At 30.6% G+C, this 20,021-nt stretch overlaps 1 protein-coding gene across 4 annotated transcripts in view; it reads right to left on the reverse strand.

The window, feature by feature from the left end:
- Positions 1-19,821, reverse strand: part of LOC113512435 (synaptotagmin 1) — a 49,264-nt gene extending 29,443 nt beyond the window's left edge. For 3 of the 4 annotated variants that reach the window (XM_052900262.1, XM_052900263.1, XM_052900261.1), the window contains exon 1: positions 19,667-19,820. The gene's annotated coding sequence lies outside the window, so the exon portion shown is untranslated. Of the gene's footprint in view, positions 1-19,666 lie in introns of all 4 variants that reach the window. The other variant, XM_052900264.1, reaches the window with a different exon arrangement.
- Positions 19,822-20,021: the final 200 nt, after the last annotated feature.

Below are 20,021 nucleotides of genomic sequence, written 5' to 3' on the forward strand. Positions count from 1 at the left end.
GATATTTTTTTTAACGAAAATTAAATAGCTGCAAGTTTAACACACATGTCAAGAGTTTCATACTTAAATATGTAAATATAAGATAAAATTACTTTAATTTCATTTTTCATATGTAATTGATATACAATAGTTATTGTTATTGATACTGAAATTTGTAATTTCTTATTTTGGGCCATTACAATGGCCATAAATTGGACCGCATAACTAAGTTTGTTGTTGGAGGTATTTGATAATTTTACAAAAACGGTGCTAGTTAGAAACTTAGTTTTTATTCCCTGTAATATTCATATATATCTTTATAAATTGAATTATTTTAGTTTTTGCTTTGCAAATTTCGAAGGTATCTCCCCTTACCTTTTTCTTATAAGTAAAAAACTACGCAGCATAAAAATAAATAAAAACCTGTTATAAAATATACAAATGATATCCCACTTGGTTTAGTTAGCCAATTTTGAATATAAAAATATTAAAAGTTGACCTACTAATGATGGTCATCCTAGTAATGAAAATAAAAATATTTTTTATAATTATTTTTATTGTATATGTGGGTACAATAATATGTATAACAATTCCAAATTTCAAAGCGATAATGTTAGTACTTGCTGAGATATAATGCTGTGACGGACAAATGGACAGACTTATTTGCATCATTAGTGTTCCTTTGTAACTTTTTGATAGAGAATTTTAGAAAATGGAACAAAAACAAATATGTTTTAACGTTGTCAATAAACAATCTCGCTTTATTGGTGAACAATCTCCATCGTATTATATTATTTAAAAATAAATTTATTAAAATTTTGTTACGTTCATAAATTAAGGATAATACCGATTAATATTTATGATCATGTCATGTGTGTATTTAAGTGTTGCTGTTTTTATATGAAAAAAGGTATAATATATAAAGATGGGGGGTTTATAGTTAAATATCAATAACTTTAGGATCCAAAAGATATAGTTAGACTTATACGACGTATTAATTATAATATACCATCACCACAGTATAAATATGCTGTTTTGTGAAAGTGCTTATGTATCGATTCGAAGAGCAAGCTAGCCGAAATAAATAGATATAACTTCAGAAGTGATAATACATGAGATGGACATTTATAACCTATTGTTAATAGGCAAATAATTTTGTTTTTGAAACATAGAAATAGAATAGATTAGATGTATCTCGTGACTTTACCTATCTGAGTCAATGTATATCCGTTTACCAAAATTCATTCAAATGCGTTATGCAGTTTTTCCGTCAAAAAGTAACAAACATCTATCTATATTTTATGTACTGATTTACGCGGGAAGTGAAGTTTGTATAAAATTACGGCAAGTATATAGTTTATTTTTGTAGTAACATATAAAAGTTATTAGTTTTTATATATTATATTAGTTTTTATATAAATAGGTCTTTGGGTCGTACATATCTAGGTATGTGACTTAATATTAAACCATAAGAAATATTTCAGAGGCCTCTCATATTTATAGTTTGTATGAAAGGAATGCCATGATAAAATTGACTTTTTGTCTTCGAGAGCTTCGTGCATAATATTAAAGGTTACGAGGAATAAAAATATTTGTAGAATATATACTGGATACATGATATCTATTATATATGACACGATGTATGTATATAGAGTTTAAGAAAAAATAATATAAAGAATCTCAATAGGATATAGAATTCCAAGCTTTAATTTAAAAAAAAATTGTCTGCTATTATTATATTATGCTAGCGTTACGTAAAAACTATTGGACTAAATTGGAAACGGTTTTCAGTTGTGTACCTGTAGGTTGTATTTAAAATCTGATGTATATTGACTTTATTACGATATATAGAAGGACTTTATTTCTATGGTCCGACTGCTTCTGTTGTAATTTCGATTAAAACTGAAACTTTAAACTAAGTTGTTTTGTTAAATTTTAAAATATCTATTAATTTTAACAATTATCTAATTAAAAAAATGTATTTTTATTAATGGATACTTCCATTAAGAAATATAAATTTTTTGTTTACATAACTCTTAAAAATATTTTTACATTCCATGAGAGTTGAAAAGCGTGTATTTTATAAGAAAACTAAAATTACTAATCTGGGTTATAAGTGATTTTTAAAAGAAGGATGTTTTTAGTTTATTTGATGTTTTAGATAAATTGATATCCACAATTTTTATTAAAATTATTTATTACAGTATTGGTCCTATTTCAATGTAAGGTTGGCCACTAAACAAAATTGCATACGGAATTAGGTGGTGCTAGAATTGAGAGTTGTGGTTTTCGTATTTTCCTTAGACTATAATTTTTTTTTATAAATTAAAACAAAATGCTTTTTTTACAGTGTTGCAAGTAATTATATTAAAAAATTCCCAAATTAAGATTCAAAATTATAACAATATAAAAAATATCGGAAAAAGCTTGGAATGGGTCCAAGAGATGTCGATCTGGAAAGGCGACGGCGGGCGACCTTGACGTTGGGCTACCCTTTTGATATAGGTATAGGTACTAGTTTACATTACATTTATACATATATATAGTTGTCCTGTTAATAGTAGTAAATCGTTAGTTTAGTCACGCGTAACGATAGAGTATGCGTAAAAATGACGAATTGAGAAAGTCCTTAATTTGTCTCTTTATATATTACAAGATACCTTCGTCACTTCTTCTTTCACACAAAAATAATATTCTACAAAAGCAAGTAAAAATAAGTTGCTAGTTTGAATAAAGTCAAATAAATACTTTTACCACTATAAATAAAAATGGCGGCCATTTTGATTAATTCTGACATCGAACCCATATTTGAAGTATTCAAATACGGGTTTTCAAATATTGATTTTGAAATAAATCGGTTAAATAACTAAAAAAAATTACGGTAATTTTTATTAATTGTGACAGCGGATCTATATTTAAAATGTACATGGATCTTCAAATATCGATTTTGGAAGTAATTAATCGGATAATAAATAAAATAAAAGTGTCGGCCAGTTTGATTAATTCTGACACTGGATCCATATTTAAAATGTATCCGGATCCTCGGGTATCGATTTTGAACGCAATCAACCAAATAACAAAGAAAATAAAAATGGCGGTCATTTTTATTAATTCTGATACCAAATCCACATTTGAAACGTATACGGATACTCAGATAACAATTTTGAAACCAATTGGCGAAATAACGAAGAAAATAAAAATGACAGCTATTTTTATTAATTCTAACACTGAATTAATAAAAAAATTGAAGTGAATAGGGATCATTCGATATTGATTTTGAATGCAATCGGTCAAATAACAAAGTCTGTATAATACCTACTTAATAATATCTGTATATATATCTACATAAATATTTTATTTATATTATATAAAAAATAGTACAAAATACAAATAATAATTAAAAATAAATCAATTTTTATTGAAAAAATCTACCTCATTTCGGGAATTTTAATTTACTTGTGGGGAATTTTTTTTGCATACTTGCTACACTAAAAATGGTGCGTATACGTCTTACCCTTTTAAGTACGCAAAAACTAATTTTAATTAAATATAGACACGTCAATGTTCTATATACGTAGTATATACAACATTAATAAAAGAAAAACGAGTCAGCTAATTTGACAATAAACTGACAAAAAGCTGACCTATTTTAGAGGTTCGAGGCTCTATCAGAGGTGAGATTACTGTTGTCACTTGGATTACTTTGGTTTATTATCGATGTTTTCCATTGCAATAGATCTAGCCGAAAAGTCTTTTTTTGTGTTGGTCAAATTCGAACTCGGAACCTTTGGCTTTTTTTAAGGTAGAAACGACTTATATAACAAGTAAAATAAAACAATATCTGTAATTACAATAAATGTGTTAATTATTATATCATCCTAAATATTAACGCCCAATCTACCCAGCAATTCATTAAATATTCTTACTCAAAGTTTCTATGAAAGAGAATGCTTAGCAAAAGGACCGCCTCTTGTATTATGTTATAACTATTTAATATACATCATTAATAATTGTAAAAGTGGTAATAAAGGATTTAATAAATTAATATAATTGTTTTCTAACATTTTGAAATCGTATAAATTTTTTTTTTGTTATAACGATAATAAGAGTTCAGTTTCTTAGGTTACATTTAAATTTAGGTGCCTATTTTTGCTGTAAAAACTCGACAGTATTTCCATTTGAAGTGAGAAATAGTAATAATATATTGATATTAGAGGCAGCGTGTCGAATTTACCGTACAAAAAAAAAATATCAAATTCTGTTTAAAATTGGCGAAGAAATTGCATATACGAGTACAACCATCTTTTACGCTAATTGATAGGTAACTTCTTTTTTTTAATGGTGGCAGTTAAAAATAAAAAGCTAATTAGAACTAGAGTTTTCCATGGAGAAAAAGTATTTGTTTCGTAAAAGTACAATGAATTTAATTTTTCAAGGTGTATACGAATAGTAGTGAATTAAGAATTCAATAACCAACGACTTAATGTTTCTTTTTAATAAGCAGCTACCCACGTAGCTTACCTATTTCATATATGTACCTACGCCATTTGTATTAATTTTATATTGTTTTATTTTATGTGTTTATTTATATTTTGCTACTCTGCATAACAAGGATAACAAAATATTGAGTCATTATACCAAATTTCATGAGATAATAAAAAAAATAACATCTAATAATTGTGCCCGCAATTAGTTCCGCAAGATAATTATTACTGTTGGAACTTAATTAATATTAGGTATGTTTTTCTACATTGTCATTTATTATTATTATTTTAGCCGTTAATTACCAGTGCTGAATATAGGTCTTCCCTATAAGGGTAGCTTTGCTAGTAGTTGCCACGCTTGGCAAGCGGATTGGCAATCGCAGTTAGGCAGGGACGCTGTTGCTCATCCTTCAATCATTAAGTACCCTTAGTACTAATTTATAATGTTTTTATATAATACCAAAGGCCCCTTTAAAAATGCGCATAATGTTTATGCATAAAATTTGTCTGAAAGTTATTCTCAGACGTATTTTTGCACGCAATTATAGGATTTGTTTGGATCATTGAAAGGATACGACCCATGCGGCTTCTCCCTTAAACATATCTATGAGTAGAGTAGTTAAAAAAGGTTCACCATTGAACCGAGGGTTTTGATGTCCAATTAGTGAAGACTAGATAACAGAAGAACGGAACTCCCAAATTTGTTAGGTGATTTGTTAGTAAATAATAACTATGTTCATTTTGTGATAGTTTTAGTGGTAGCTAAAGTCCTACTGTTACCTCTGTTACTGTTAGAAATTACAAAATTTGTGCATACTATCTTTTTTTTTATATTACTATGGTGGCAAATAAGCATACGGTCCGTCTGTTGTTCGAGGTTGTTTGTTGCTGTCCGGGGTTACCGTAGCCTATGGCCGCCTGTAACACACTGTTTCTGGAAAAGAACTCTTGTAGAGTTTGTCCATTTCCTTTAGATTATCATATTTTTTATGTACTATTAGTGTATACAATAAAGTATAAAATAAATAAAAGAAAAAAAAAATTAAAAATGATTTTTTTCAGATTTTTTATTATTCTGATGCTAGTATCTTTTTTGTATTTGAGGGGGTTTTCATCTTACAAATATGTATATATTATTTTTGTTATTCTGTCTATGAGTGATTGATAGATAACGCCATATTGTGTTAAATCCACTTTTTACATTGTCTATATACAAAGTTCAATAAATCGATCAATCAATTACGGATAGCACTAGTATATTTGTTTTATATCAACAAATAAAAGTTTTACCTTAGACGAATTATTAAGTTGTACTTTCTATTGATATTTTTTTTAACGAAAATTAAATAGCTGCAAGTTTAACACACATGTCAAGAGTTTCATACTTAAATATGTAAATATAAGATAAAATTACTTTAATTTCATTTTTCATATGTAATTGATATACAATAGTTATTGTTATTGATACTGAAATTTGTAATTTCTTATTTTGGGCCATTACAATGGCCATAAATTGGACCGCATAACTAAGTTTGTTGTTGGAGGTATTTGATAATTTTACAAAAACGGTGCTAGTTAGAAACTTAGTTTTTATTCCCTGTAATATTCATATATATCTTTATAAATTGAATTATTTTAGTTTTTGCTTTGCAAATTTCGAAGGTATCTCCCCTTACCTTTTTCTTATAAGTAAAAAACTACGCAGCATAAAAATAAATAAAAACCTGTTATAAAATATACAAATGATATCCCACTTGGTTTAGTTAGCCAATTTTGAATATAAAAATATTAAAAGTTGACCTACTAATGATGGTCATCCTAGTAATGAAAATAAAAATATTTTTTATAATTATTTTTATTGTATATGTGGGTACAATAATATGTATAACAATTCCAAATTTCAAAGCGATAATGTTAGTACTTGCTGAGATATAATGCTGTGACGGACAAATGGACAGACTTATTTGCATCATTAGTGTTCCTTTGTAACTTTTTGATAGAGAATTTTAGAAAATGGAACAAAAACAAATATGTTTTAACGTTGTCAATAAACAATCTCGCTTTATTGGTGAACAATCTCCATCGTATTATATTATTTAAAAATAAATTTATTAAAATTTTGTTACGTTCATAAATTAAGGATAATACCGATTAATATTTATGATCATGTCATGTGTGTATTTAAGTGTTGCTGTTTTTATATGAAAAAAGGTATAATATATAAAGATGGGGGGTTTATAGTTAAATATCAATAACTTTAGGATCCAAAAGATATAGTTAGACTTATACGACGTATTAATTATAATATACCATCACCACAGTATAAATATGCTGTTTTGTGAAAGTGCTTATGTATCGATTCGAAGAGCAAGCTAGCCGAAATAAATAGATATAACTTCAGAAGTGATAATACATGAGATGGACATTTATAACCTATTGTTAATAGGCAAATAATTTTGTTTTTGAAACATAGAAATAGAATAGATTAGATGTATCTCGTGACTTTACCTATCTGAGTCAATGTATATCCGTTTACCAAAATTCATTCAAATGCGTTATGCAGTTTTTCCGTCAAAAAGTAACAAACATCTATCTATATTTTATGTACTGATTTACGCGGGAAGTGAAGTTTGTATAAAATTACGGCAAGTATATAGTTTATTTTTGTAGTAACATATAAAAGTTATTAGTTTTTATATATTATATTAGTTTTTATATAAATAGGTCTTTGGGTCGTACATATCTAGGTATGTGACTTAATATTAAACCATAAGAAATATTTCAGAGGCCTCTCATATTTATAGTTTGTATGAAAGGAATGCCATGATAAAATTGACTTTTTGTCTTCGAGAGCTTCGTGCATAATATTAAAGGTTACGAGGAATAAAAATATTTGTAGAATATATACTGGATACATGATATCTATTATATATGACACGATGTATGTATATATAGAGTTTAAGAAAAAATAATATAAAGAATCTCAATAGGATATAGAATTCCAAGCTTTAATTTAAAAAAAAATTGTCTGCTATTATTATATTATGCTAGCGTTACGTAAAAACTATTGGACTAAATTGGAAACGGTTTTCAGTTGTGTACCTGTAGGTTGTATTTAAAATCTGATGTATATTGACTTTATTACGATATATAGAAGGACTTTATTTCTATGGTCCGACTGCTTCTGTTGTAATTTCGATTAAAACTGAAACTTTAAACTAAGTTGTTTTGTTAAATTTTAAAATATCTATTAATTTTAACAATTATCTAATTAAAAAAATGTATTTTTATTAATGGATACTTCCATTAAGAAATATAAATTTTTTGTTTACATAACTCTTAAAAATATTTTTACATTCCATGAGAGTTGAAAAGCGTGTATTTTATAAGAAAACTAAAATTACTAATCTGGGTTATAAGTGATTTTTAAAAGAAGGATGTTTTTAGTTTATTTGATGTTTTAGATAAATTGATATCCACAATTTTTATTAAAATTATTTATTACAGTATTGGTCCTATTTCAATGTAAGGTTGGCCACTAAACAAAATTGCATACGGAATTAGGTGGTGCTAGAATTGAGAGTTGTGGTTTTCGTATTTTCCTTAGACTATAATTTTTTTTTATAAATTAAAACAAAATGCTTTTTTTACAGTGTTGCAAGTAATTATATTAAAAAATTCCCAAATTAAGATTCAAAATTATAACAATATAAAAAATATCGGAAAAAGCTTGGAATGGGTCCAAGAGATGTCGATCTGGAAAGGCGACGGCGGGCGACCTTGACGTTGGGCTACCCTTTTGATATAGGTATAGGTACTAGTTTACATTACATTTATACATATATATAGTTGTCCTGTTAATAGTAGTAAATCGTTAGTTTAGTCACGCGTAACGATAGAGTATGCGTAAAAATGACGAATTGAGAAAGTCCTTAATTTGTCTCTTTATATATTACAAGATACCTTCGTCACTTCTTCTTTCACACAAAAATAATATTCTACAAAAGCAAGTAAAAATAAGTTGCTAGTTTGAATAAAGTCAAATAAATACTTTTACCACTATAAATAAAAATGGCGGCCATTTTGATTAATTCTGACATCGAACCCATATTTGAAGTATTCAAATACGGGTTTTCAAATATTGATTTTGAAATAAATCGGTTAAATAACTAAAAAAAATTACGGTAATTTTTATTAATTGTGACAGCGGATCTATATTTAAAATGTACATGGATCTTCAAATATCGATTTTGGAAGTAATTAATCGGATAATAAATAAAATAAAAGTGTCGGCCAGTTTGATTAATTCTGACACTGGATCCATATTTAAAATGTATCCGGATCCTCGGGTATCGATTTTGAACGCAATCAACCAAATAACAAAGAAAATAAAAATGGCGGTCATTTTTATTAATTCTGATACCAAATCCACATTTGAAACGTATACGGATACTCAGATAACAATTTTGAAACCAATTGGCGAAATAACGAAGAAAATAAAAATGACAGCTATTTTTATTAATTCTAACACTGAATTAATAAAAAAATTGAAGTGAATAGGGATCATTCGATATTGATTTTGAATGCAATCGGTCAAATAACAAAGTCTGTATAATACCTACTTAATAATATCTGTATATATATCTACATAAATATTTTATTTATATTATATAAAAAATAGTACAAAATACAAATAATAATTAAAAATAAATCAATTTTTATTGAAAAAATCTACCTCATTTCGGGAATTTTAATTTACTTGTGGGGAATTTTTTTTGCATACTTGCTACACTAAAAATGGTGCGTATACGTCTTACCCTTTTAAGTACGCAAAAACTAATTTTAATTAAATATAGACACGTCAATGTTCTATATACGTAGTATATACAACATTAATAAAAGAAAAACGAGTCAGCTAATTTGACAATAAACTGACAAAAAGCTGACCTATTTTAGAGGTTCGAGGCTCTATCAGAGGTGAGATTACTGTTGTCACTTGGATTACTTTGGTTTATTATCGATGTTTTCCATTGCAATAGATCTAGCCGAAAAGTCTTTTTTTGTGTTGGTCAAATTCGAACTCGGAACCTTTGGCTTTTTTTAAGGTAGAAACGACTTATATAACAAGTAAAATAAAACAATATCTGTAATTACAATAAATGTGTTAATTATTATATCATCCTAAATATTAACGCCCAATCTACCCAGCAATTCATTAAATATTCTTACTCAAAGTTTCTATGAAAGAGAATGCTTAGCAAAAGGACCGCCTCTTGTATTATGTTATAACTATTTAATATACATCATTAATAATTGTAAAAGTGGTAATAAAGGATTTAATAAATTAATATAATTGTTTTCTAACATTTTGAAATCGTATAAATTTTTTTTTTGTTATAACGATAATAAGAGTTCAGTTTCTTAGGTTACATTTAAATTTAGGTGCCTATTTTTGCTGTAAAAACTCGACAGTATTTCCATTTGAAGTGAAAAATAGTAATAATATATTGATATTAGAGGTAGCGTGTCGAATTTACCGTACAAAAAAAATATCAAATTCTGTTTAAAATTGGCGAAGAAATTGCATATACGAGTACAACCATCTTTTACGCTAATTGATAGGTAACTTCTTCTTTTTAATGGTGGCAGTTAAAAATAAAAAGCTAATTAGAACTAGAGTTTTCCATGGAGAAAAAGTATTTGTTTCGTAAAAGTACAATGAATTTAATTTTTCAAGGTGTATACGAATAGTAGTGAATTAAGAATTCAATAACCAACGACTTAATGTTTCTTTTTAATAAGCAGCTACCCACGTAGCTTACCTATTTCATATATGTACCTACGCCATTTGTATTAATTTTATATTGTTTTATTTTATGTGTTTATTTATATTTTGCTACTCTGCATAACAAGGATAACAAAATATTGAGTCATTATACCAAATTTCATGAGATAATAAAAAAATTAACATCTAATAATTGTGCCCGCAATTAGTTCCGCAAGATAATTATTACTGTTGGAACTTAATTATTATTAGGTATGTTTTTCTACATTGTCATTTATTATTATTATTTTAGCCGTTAATTACCAGTGCTGAATATAGGTCTTCCCTATAAGGGTAGCTTTGCTAGTAGTTGCCACGCTTGGCAAGCGGATTGGCAATCGCAGTTAGGCAGGGACGCTGTTGCTCATCCTTCAATCATTAAGTACCCTTAGTACTAATTTATAATGTTTTTATATAATACCAAAGGCCCCTTTAAAAATGCGCATAATGTTTATGCATAAAATTTGTCTGAATGTTATTCTCAGACGTATTTTTGCACGCAATTATAGGATTTGTTTGGATCATTGAAAGGATACGACCCATGCGGCTTCTCCCTTAAACATATCTATGAGTAGAGTAGTTAAAAAAGGTTCACCATTGAACCGAGGGTTTTGATGTCCAATTAGTGAAGACTAGATAACAGAAGAACGGAACTCCCAAATTTGTTAGGTGATTTGTTAGTAAATAATAACTATGTTCATTTTTTGATAGTTTTAGTGGTATATTTTTATGCCAAGTCGGAATTTTGTGAAGTTTTTATATTGTGCAATTGCAGTGCGAGATGAGATGCTGTGATGCAAAGTGTTGTACGCCCCCCGAAGACGACTTCCGGATGAAGCCGAATCAATTGTCGAAAACTATACTATTAGTAGTATTTATTATTATTTGAAATAATATTGTACGTTTTCCGACTCTATTATCGAGAAGTTATATATCCCGAGACGTCTTTAAGATAAATATGCACAAATTCCTTTGATCAACAATTTCTAACTGACTTTGAAATGAAATATGATAATTTTGTATTTTATAAATTATTTTTTGCCAGTTTCGTACCAAATTTGACGATTTTTTTTACAATTAAAAATGTTCACTTCCTTGTTATTCAAAATGTTAAATTATTTGATAGCATTTTCTTATTACATACATATAACATGAAAATGTAATTTATGTTTATTTAATTTATTATGGTTCAATGTTCTTTAAAGTTCAATGGTTTCTTGTAAGTACGAGTACCTACAGGTCAGATAATATATAGCAATAAATTCTCTTTGAACCTTGATACGTGGTATTGTATTTAAATAGGTTGTGTGGGCGTTCAGTTACTCGCCCTAGGGAATTATGTGCCAACATTAGGACTTCTATAAGTATTTTTTTATTAGTTATCTTTTTTAGTAAACAATTCTATGTATACTTATTATTTTCGAATTAACAGTTAAAAGTAATAAATTGGTAAGATTAATGACTTCTATGTATATATATAACGGGAATTTTATTAACTTCTCACTGCAGTTCGCAGAACCCGTGAACACGTCGTTGCGCGCTTGTTTGCTACCACCGCTATCTCCACTCCCATTTCTACTCGCTCTGATGTCTCCACGGACTCTGAGAGCTGGAGCTTGTATCACAATGCAAGGGGAGACGTTGCGTTTTATAGCACCGTACTTACTCTGAAGAAAACTTTTGGATGAAGTTGAACGTACTGCAATCGGAGTCGTACCGGCCAATAACGTTGTTGCAACACGTGTCCAAGGTGTATGAGAAGCTCTTCCTCAGGCACCTACAAGCACATTTGACGCCACGACCGGAGCAATTCGGGTTCAGATCAGAACACTACCACCCTCCAACTAACCAGAGTACTGCACACTATCACAGTAGCCAGGAACAAGAAGGAATAATTCGTTGCAGTATTCCTCGATACGGACAAGACATTCGACCGCGTGTGGCATAACGGTCTGCTGTACAAGCTGGCGATACAAACGGACATGCCAAGAAGACCTATCCGAATAATAGTGTCGTTTCTCACGGGAAAACACTTCATGGTGGCGGTGAAATAAACCTGTTCGGGAATGCGCTCCGTCCGGGCCGGTGCGATGCCCCAAGGAAGCTGCCTATTGCCTGCGCTTTACGCGCAGTTTACCAACGATATACCCACACAACAAGGCACGACGCTAGCCCTGTATGCTGACGATGCCGCCTATATCGCATCATCCCTTACTCAGAAGCATGCAGCGCTCAAACTTCAATGGCAATTAGACGCCCTATCTAAATGGCTGGTCACCTGGAGATTGTCGGTGAACGTGCGCAAAACGCAGGCGATCTGATTCGGCCAACGATTCTGCCGCCGCAACTACAACTGAAGGGCGCCCCGATCGAGTGGTCCGCCACCACCACCTACCTGGTAGTGGAGATCGACAAGCAGGTCACATTTAAATCACACATCAAGAGAGTCTGCGATAAGGCCAGAGTGGCCCATCATCTGGTGCGTCCAGTGTTGGCAAGCAGATTCCCTCTGAACATCAAGCTCGCCATTTATAAACTGTACATCCTGCCACGCGTCACGTACGCAGCGCCGACGTGGTACGCCCACACAAATGAGACAAACAGAAGAAAACTACGGGCCCAACTGAACATCACACTGCGTATCATAACCGACGCAAATAGGTATGTGAGGAACACCACTCTGCAGAGGGACCTAAAGATGCTCACACTGGACGCCCACATCAGCAACCTGGCCACCAGGATGTTCGCGCGTGCAGACCTCCTCAAAGGGCCACCTCAAAGATCTGGCACCGCTGCATGCGCGACCACCATATTCAAGACCGTACACAACATTGAAGTCGGAGAGACAGAAGGAGGGCAATAGTGCCATATGACTCGCTCATATGCCGGCAGTTTGTCTGGCCTCCCCCTATGTGGGTCTTACCCGGCAGGCGAAGACCGTGATAGAGCGAGACGAGTGGCACTCACTAATGTGAATTGCCGGAAGATTTTCCCACCCAAAGACTCACCGTGAGACTGAAGAAAACTTCTGGATGAAGTCGAAACAATTGTCAGAAACAACAGAGGTAAAGGTAAGGTTATAAAATTCTCGTTATGCATATCGTCGAAAAATTGACATAAGTTTTAAAAATAATATAACGACTTAATTTACGTAGAGAATGCTTTAAATTTACTTGGCCTATTAATCTTAATTGTCCACTGCTAAATAAAACTCTCCCCAAAGACTGTAAGTAAGTATAACATGAGTAAGGAACGGTCCTGAGGTAATTGCATATATTATTACTACTCGCGTGAGAGTAGCACTCTCTGGTGTCAAAGTTTTTAGGCCGCCTTCATTATACACGAAAGATTCTGGCGTAGCTATTCAGATGACGGATTTATGTGACTGTCAAAGTTGTGCTTCGGCAATGAGTGAAGATTTAGTTGAATAATCCAAAAATGAATTTGAAAAATTCAGACAATATACTGACTTATAATACATTTCGGGTATTATTTACTAATACATTCACTAACACCATCTGGGAGATTTTCTCATAAACAATTCAATACCCCCTCTACATTCTACCAACATTATAATGATAGAGGAGTTGTGTTTTTTACTGTAACTCTGTTTGTGCCATCAATATACATTGGCACCACACCAGTGGGAGATGACAGGTAAGGATGAAGTTAGGTTAGTTGTAATGAATTCATCGAGAATTAACCACAGTAGATTAAAGATATATAAAAATTAAAAAAAAATTAGTTTATTCATCTCCATAAATTACAATGTATAATAATATTACATTTTACTTTATACAAAATAAAAGTATCATAATTTGTGGGAGATCTGGAGCCTAAACTAAGTCGTAACTTGTATCTTAGACACCAGGTCCCCCCCCATATAAAGTATTGACAATTCAAAGTAAAAGGTAGTTGCGTGGAGTAAAAATAAATATGATTTAATATTAGAACAAAGAGGTGCGAGCGCGCGCGCGCGCTCCTGTGTGTGTGTGTGTGTGTGTGTGTGTGTGTGTGTGTGTGTGTGTGTGTGTGTGTGCAAGCGCGCGTGCGTGCGTGTGCGTGTGCGTGTACGTACGTGCGCGTGTGTGTGCATGTGTGTGTGTGTGTGTGTATGTGTGTGTGTGTGTGTGTGTGTGTGTGTGCGTGCGTGTGTGTGTATGTGTTATATTAGGTATGTGTTGTATTCGAATTACAAATAAAAATATCATATACGTTTTATTTTGTTTTATTATACCCTTCCTTTTCTATTGTTTTAATTAATTATGTACTTAAGCGTAGATAACGCTGTTATACACTATTATAATTTTATTACTTCTATTACTTTTTCCGTATCGTTATAGGTTTGTTTTAATAGCCAATTTGTTACAATATGTTTACATTCATTTTTACTATATTTAAAGATGTTTAATAATTTGTTTATCCTGTTATATACGATTCCACTGCGGAATTGGTAAAATCTCTGCGCAAATGAGGTCTTAACATTTACTGATTCACAGACTTGGAAGTGTCCTCTTGTGTTGCTGACGCTAATTATTTTTTCATATGATAGAGAGCAATGTTTGCGCAAGACTATTTGTAATATATACAGCTGTCGTACAGTAAGCCTCTCTGCGTCTTCATAAAGTTTTATAGTAGGAAAAAGACGAGGTTTATGCAGCATTACCTTCAATATTAATCTTTGAGCTCTTTCTAGTGTTATCAATTTAGTTTTTGCACAGCCACCCCATGTACTAATACAGTAGGTTAAGACAGATCTTGCTAATGCATCGTATACCAATTTTATAGTTTTCTCGTCTGCGACATTTCGAAGTTGTTTAAAGATATAGACAAGTTTACGCACCCTATGTGAAACAGAATCAATGTGCTTTTCAAATGTTAAATTTGCATCTATTATAACACCTAGATATTTTATGTGTTGTGTTGTGTTAATTTTGGGGCAATTGCAATCTGATATTGGAGGAAAGTTACATTTGTGTGCGCGAATAGAGTAATTATTATTGTAAATTTTAGCGCATTTATACATTGAAAAAATAATATATTTAGTTTTATCTTCATTTAAAGTAAGAGAATTACTCATAAGCCAATGAGATACTTTATTAAATCCACTTTGTGCAAGTTCAAATAGTTCTTCCCATGAGTCTGCAAAAAATGTGAGAGTGGTATCATCTGCATATGACGCTATTCTACAATTTCTCAAATTAAGTTGACACAATTCATTTATATAGCAAAGGAACAACGTTGGGCCCATAATGCTACCCTGCGGCACACCAAATTCTATAGGTAAGTCACTACTCACAAAGTTTCCTATTTTAATGCACTGTGTTCTATTTCTAAGGTAGTCAGTTATTAGTTTAAGTGTCGTACCTCTAATACCCAAATTGTTCAGTTTATTAATAACTTTTGTGGCAGAGACCGTATCAAATGCCTTGGCAAGGTCAATAAATATTGTCAAACATTTCTTTTTAGTATCAATTTTATCAACAAGGTAATTTACAAAATCATTGATTGCATCATCTGTAGAAAGTCCTGGTCTAAAACCATATTGTGCTTTTGAGAGTAATTTATATTTTTCTAGAAATTTAACTAATCTTGAATTTACGATTCGCTCAAATACCTTAGATAATGTTGACAATATAGCAATCGGTCTATAGTTATTTACACAACCTTTGTCACCCGCTTTATATATAGGATGGACCACAGCTTTTTTTAAGGCATCCGGAAAAATTCCTGAATCGAAGCATCGATTTATTAGATCTGTAATAACAGGAGATACCGTATCAGAAATAGCATATAAAACCTCAGTAGAAATCATATCCCACCCAGGAGAGCAATTACGTTTTAATTGTTTAATAGTAGATTGAACTTCTTCAATATCAGTTGGCAACAGAACAAAGGAGTTTACAGAAGGTTCAGCTTCACAGGCAAAATAAGGGATGGTAGTTGGAATTTTATCTGCTAATTGCTTTCCTATATTTGTGAAATATTTATTAATATTGTTAACTGCAATGTCTGGTCTATTTTCGGTTTTTAGAAGTTCCAACGGTGGAATTTTAGCAGTGTTAATGTTAGTTATTTTTTTAATAGTAGTCCATAATTTTTTAGAATCATTTTTATACATCATAAGTTGTTCTCTTTCATATTGTTTTTTTATACGTTTTAATAGGTTATTACAAAAATTTTTGTATCTTTTATATGTAACCATTAGTGTATTGTTGTTTGGATTAAATTTTAACCTCTTATGCATCCTATCTCTTGTTCTAATACATCTAAGTATACCTGTAGTTATCCATGGTTTTAGTAGTCTGTTATTTCTAGATGCTAATGTTTTTACTGAATTATTAGCAATCATTGTTGCTAGAATATCAATAAATATTAAAGTAGCTGTATTTAAGTCTTTTTCTTTGTATATTATGTCAAAATTATAGTTTTTACATTCTGATATAAATTTTTCTACATTAAGTTTAGATTTTATTATGTTATTAGTTGGTTTAGTTTTTGTTACTTTGGTTTCAATACAAAATAAAATGATAGTTGATAGATGATCTGTGATAGTTGTGTTAAGTGTAAATGTATGCGATTTTAATTTTGTTTTTAATATCACATGATCAAGGCATGTGTTGATCCTTGTTGGAGTATTTATAACGGGAAGAAGACCATGAAATGCTAGAATGTCTAGGTATGATGAAGAGTAAGAATTGATCGTCAATATATCAATATTAATATCTCCAACCAGGATAATATTTTTATAATAGGTCAAAGTTCCGAGTAAGTTATGTAAAGATGCCAAAAAATTTTCCAAGTTACTAAAACTAGGTGGTCTATATATCGCAAGTACAGCAGTATCTTCCCCAATTTTAGCAATTAAACAGTTTGCATCCGATAGATTGGGCTCTTGTACTGTATGAGTCAAGCTAGTTTTTATATACAATACAACCTTACAATACAAGATTAAAGATATATATATAGATTGTGTGAAAGACGACACGGTGAGAATGGAAGTGAATGTGGATATGACAGCGAATAGAAAAGAATTCAAAAGAAAAACATATTAAGTCGACCATAAATAATAATAAGGATAAGGGTAGGATGATAATGATAAACACGGTATGTTCCAGGGGAACTGCATGAAGGTCTATCTGATTGGGTGGATATAATAAACCCCTCTCTTTCTCCAGTCAAACTATGTTAAACGATTTAATAATTTGATAGAACATACCTCAGGTTTATAATGAGTGAGGATACTTTTATCGGTTATATAATATAATAACACATTAATAATAAATACAATAGATACACCCAACTGCTTAAGTATAATAAGGCAGCAGTAATGCTGTAAGCAATTTTTACAAGACGATATTAGAGTGGCGTCGATACTGAAGTACCATTCTATATCTCTATCTCTAAAATTAAAATTTCTTTTTGATATTACAGTGAAATTAATACTTTAAGTATTAGCATAAACTAATTTTTTAGTAGAATTGCATTAAAAATGCTATGCATTTAATTTACGATGGTCTGTACCGTAACAATTTTGTCAAATTAATAAATTTAAATTGCAATTTTAGAGAAAAAATTAGGGGATATGTGTAGTAACGAAGTAAGAGAACAATAACAAAAGCAAACACTTTTTTTATCATATGGATGGCATAATACGTGTCAAGAGAAACAAAGCACTTACACGTGCAAGAAAAGGAAACCTCTATATAATGTAGTTTCACAACAGAAATAAGTAAGAGGATGAGTACCTACAGTCGGTGAGTTATATAGAACTCTATCAACATGTAATGGTATGTTAGTCGATTAAAATTATTTTATTTAATTCCGCTACCATTAGTATACGTGCTATTGTCAACATTTGAAGATTGACTACTATTATTATCAGTAAAAGTTCTATGACCTTCCATATTAGTCGTCAATTTTTGATAGTTATCCAATCCTTGCACATATCGTGATACGTGTTTTGCCTCTAATAGTAGTCAATCTTCAAATGTCGACAGTCGAACGCATACTATTCGTAATGGTAGCGAAATTTAAAAAAATGTAATCGACAAACCAGTGATATGGCGTACCGCAAAATAACACCTAGTTCGATAAAATATTGTAATCGTTTGATTTATCCATTCATAATATATATTTAATTGTAGATTTAAGTATTTATATAGCTGTAATTGTAACGTTTATGAAAGAACTAGTTGAACCAAGTAGTTTTGCTTGCGTGAATTATAATAGTTGTATGAAGTATCTACTAATCTAGGATTATATATATTAATCTAGGTTTATCTGTATTTTCCGGTATTTATTTTTCTGCCCTTCTGTATATTATTGTAAGTATTTTTCCCTTTCATTCATCTTTGTTTCCGTTATATTTATTTTAACCAAATATATATAAATTGTATATAACAATATATGAATTGTTGCATTCTAAAATACAGTAATAATTTGTAATCAGAGACAATTGAGTATAAGTTTAACTCTGCTCTAAAAAAGATATCACCAGTTGTAACTTGATTCAGTTATAACTGGATGATATCTTTTTTATAGATAAATAGATTTATTTCAATCCAATTATAAGAGAAGTAGGTTTCAATTTATCTGTATTTTATGTGTATATGTCATGTGATCATCAGTTCTATCGAATTCGATCAATACTAATTTAGTTCCAATTGAAGTTAATTTTTTCAAAACAGAACCCTGCATTGTCATTAATAAAGTTAATATTGAGTTATAAGAAAATGAACTACGCAATAATAATAATTCTTTTTTGCCAAGAATATTAATAGCAAATAATAAATTACAGCAAAAGAAAATTATACTTAGTCTTTGTTGTAACATTATGTCGTGGACTGGTACTTATAGATGCTGACATTTGCGGACTATGCCTGCAGGTTTAATATTCGTTAAATATTCATAACGAGTTGGGATAATATGCCAGAGCTTGTTGCGTAACTGCAAATCTTAACAAATAAAGGAAACTAGTAGCACAGATCTATAAATTATTATATTTATCACGTACTTCGTACTACGTAATGTCTATCGCTTTGTAAATGAAAATATACAGGTATACCTAATTAGAGCTGTATCGATTTTAATACTTGTTTGTAAAAAAGATAAAGTTCTTTTTAAATATAGGATTCATATTTTCATCGGGTTGCCTGGTTACCAGCTGAAAAGTAGTTTTGTTCTAGTATTTTACTGATAAATTTGATTTATTCGATATATGCATATAATACAGACCGTATTATAAAATATTAGAAACATACAGATTATAATTTTTTCCCATTTTCGTAATGTAGTTTGTTTAGTTAATGCAAATCGTCGACCATCATCTTGTATACATATTTTGTAAATCGATATTAAACTAAAACTATTTACTCACCGAAGGTTTAATGTGCACTAAGTATGAGAAATTAGAGCACTATGTAGAAATCCCATCACGGGGGAGGCTTCACGCACTAGTAATGGTGTTTCAGTGAATGTTACGCCCGCGGCGAGTTGGACTACGCCTGTGACTGAACTCGATTTCAGTTCAGGGGCGCTGTAGTCGCCGTGACGCCCCCATCGCGAGGTTGCAGCGATTTCAGCGGCTGTATGGATGCTTAAATTATTAAAATTAAAGCATATTAGGACATTTAAGAATATATTACTTTATATTTGTAAATATTATAGAAAAGTTAAGTATTATTAGGACAATGATAAAATTTTGGTTTTATTACTTTAAGATTTTGTATCAC

Source organism: Galleria mellonella, unplaced genomic scaffold (assembly GCF_026898425.1).
Source record: "Galleria mellonella isolate WM207_F2 unplaced genomic scaffold, CSIRO_AGI_GalMel_v1 utg64, whole genome shotgun sequence".
Lineage (NCBI taxonomy): Eukaryota > Metazoa > Arthropoda > Insecta > Lepidoptera > Pyralidae > Galleria > Galleria mellonella.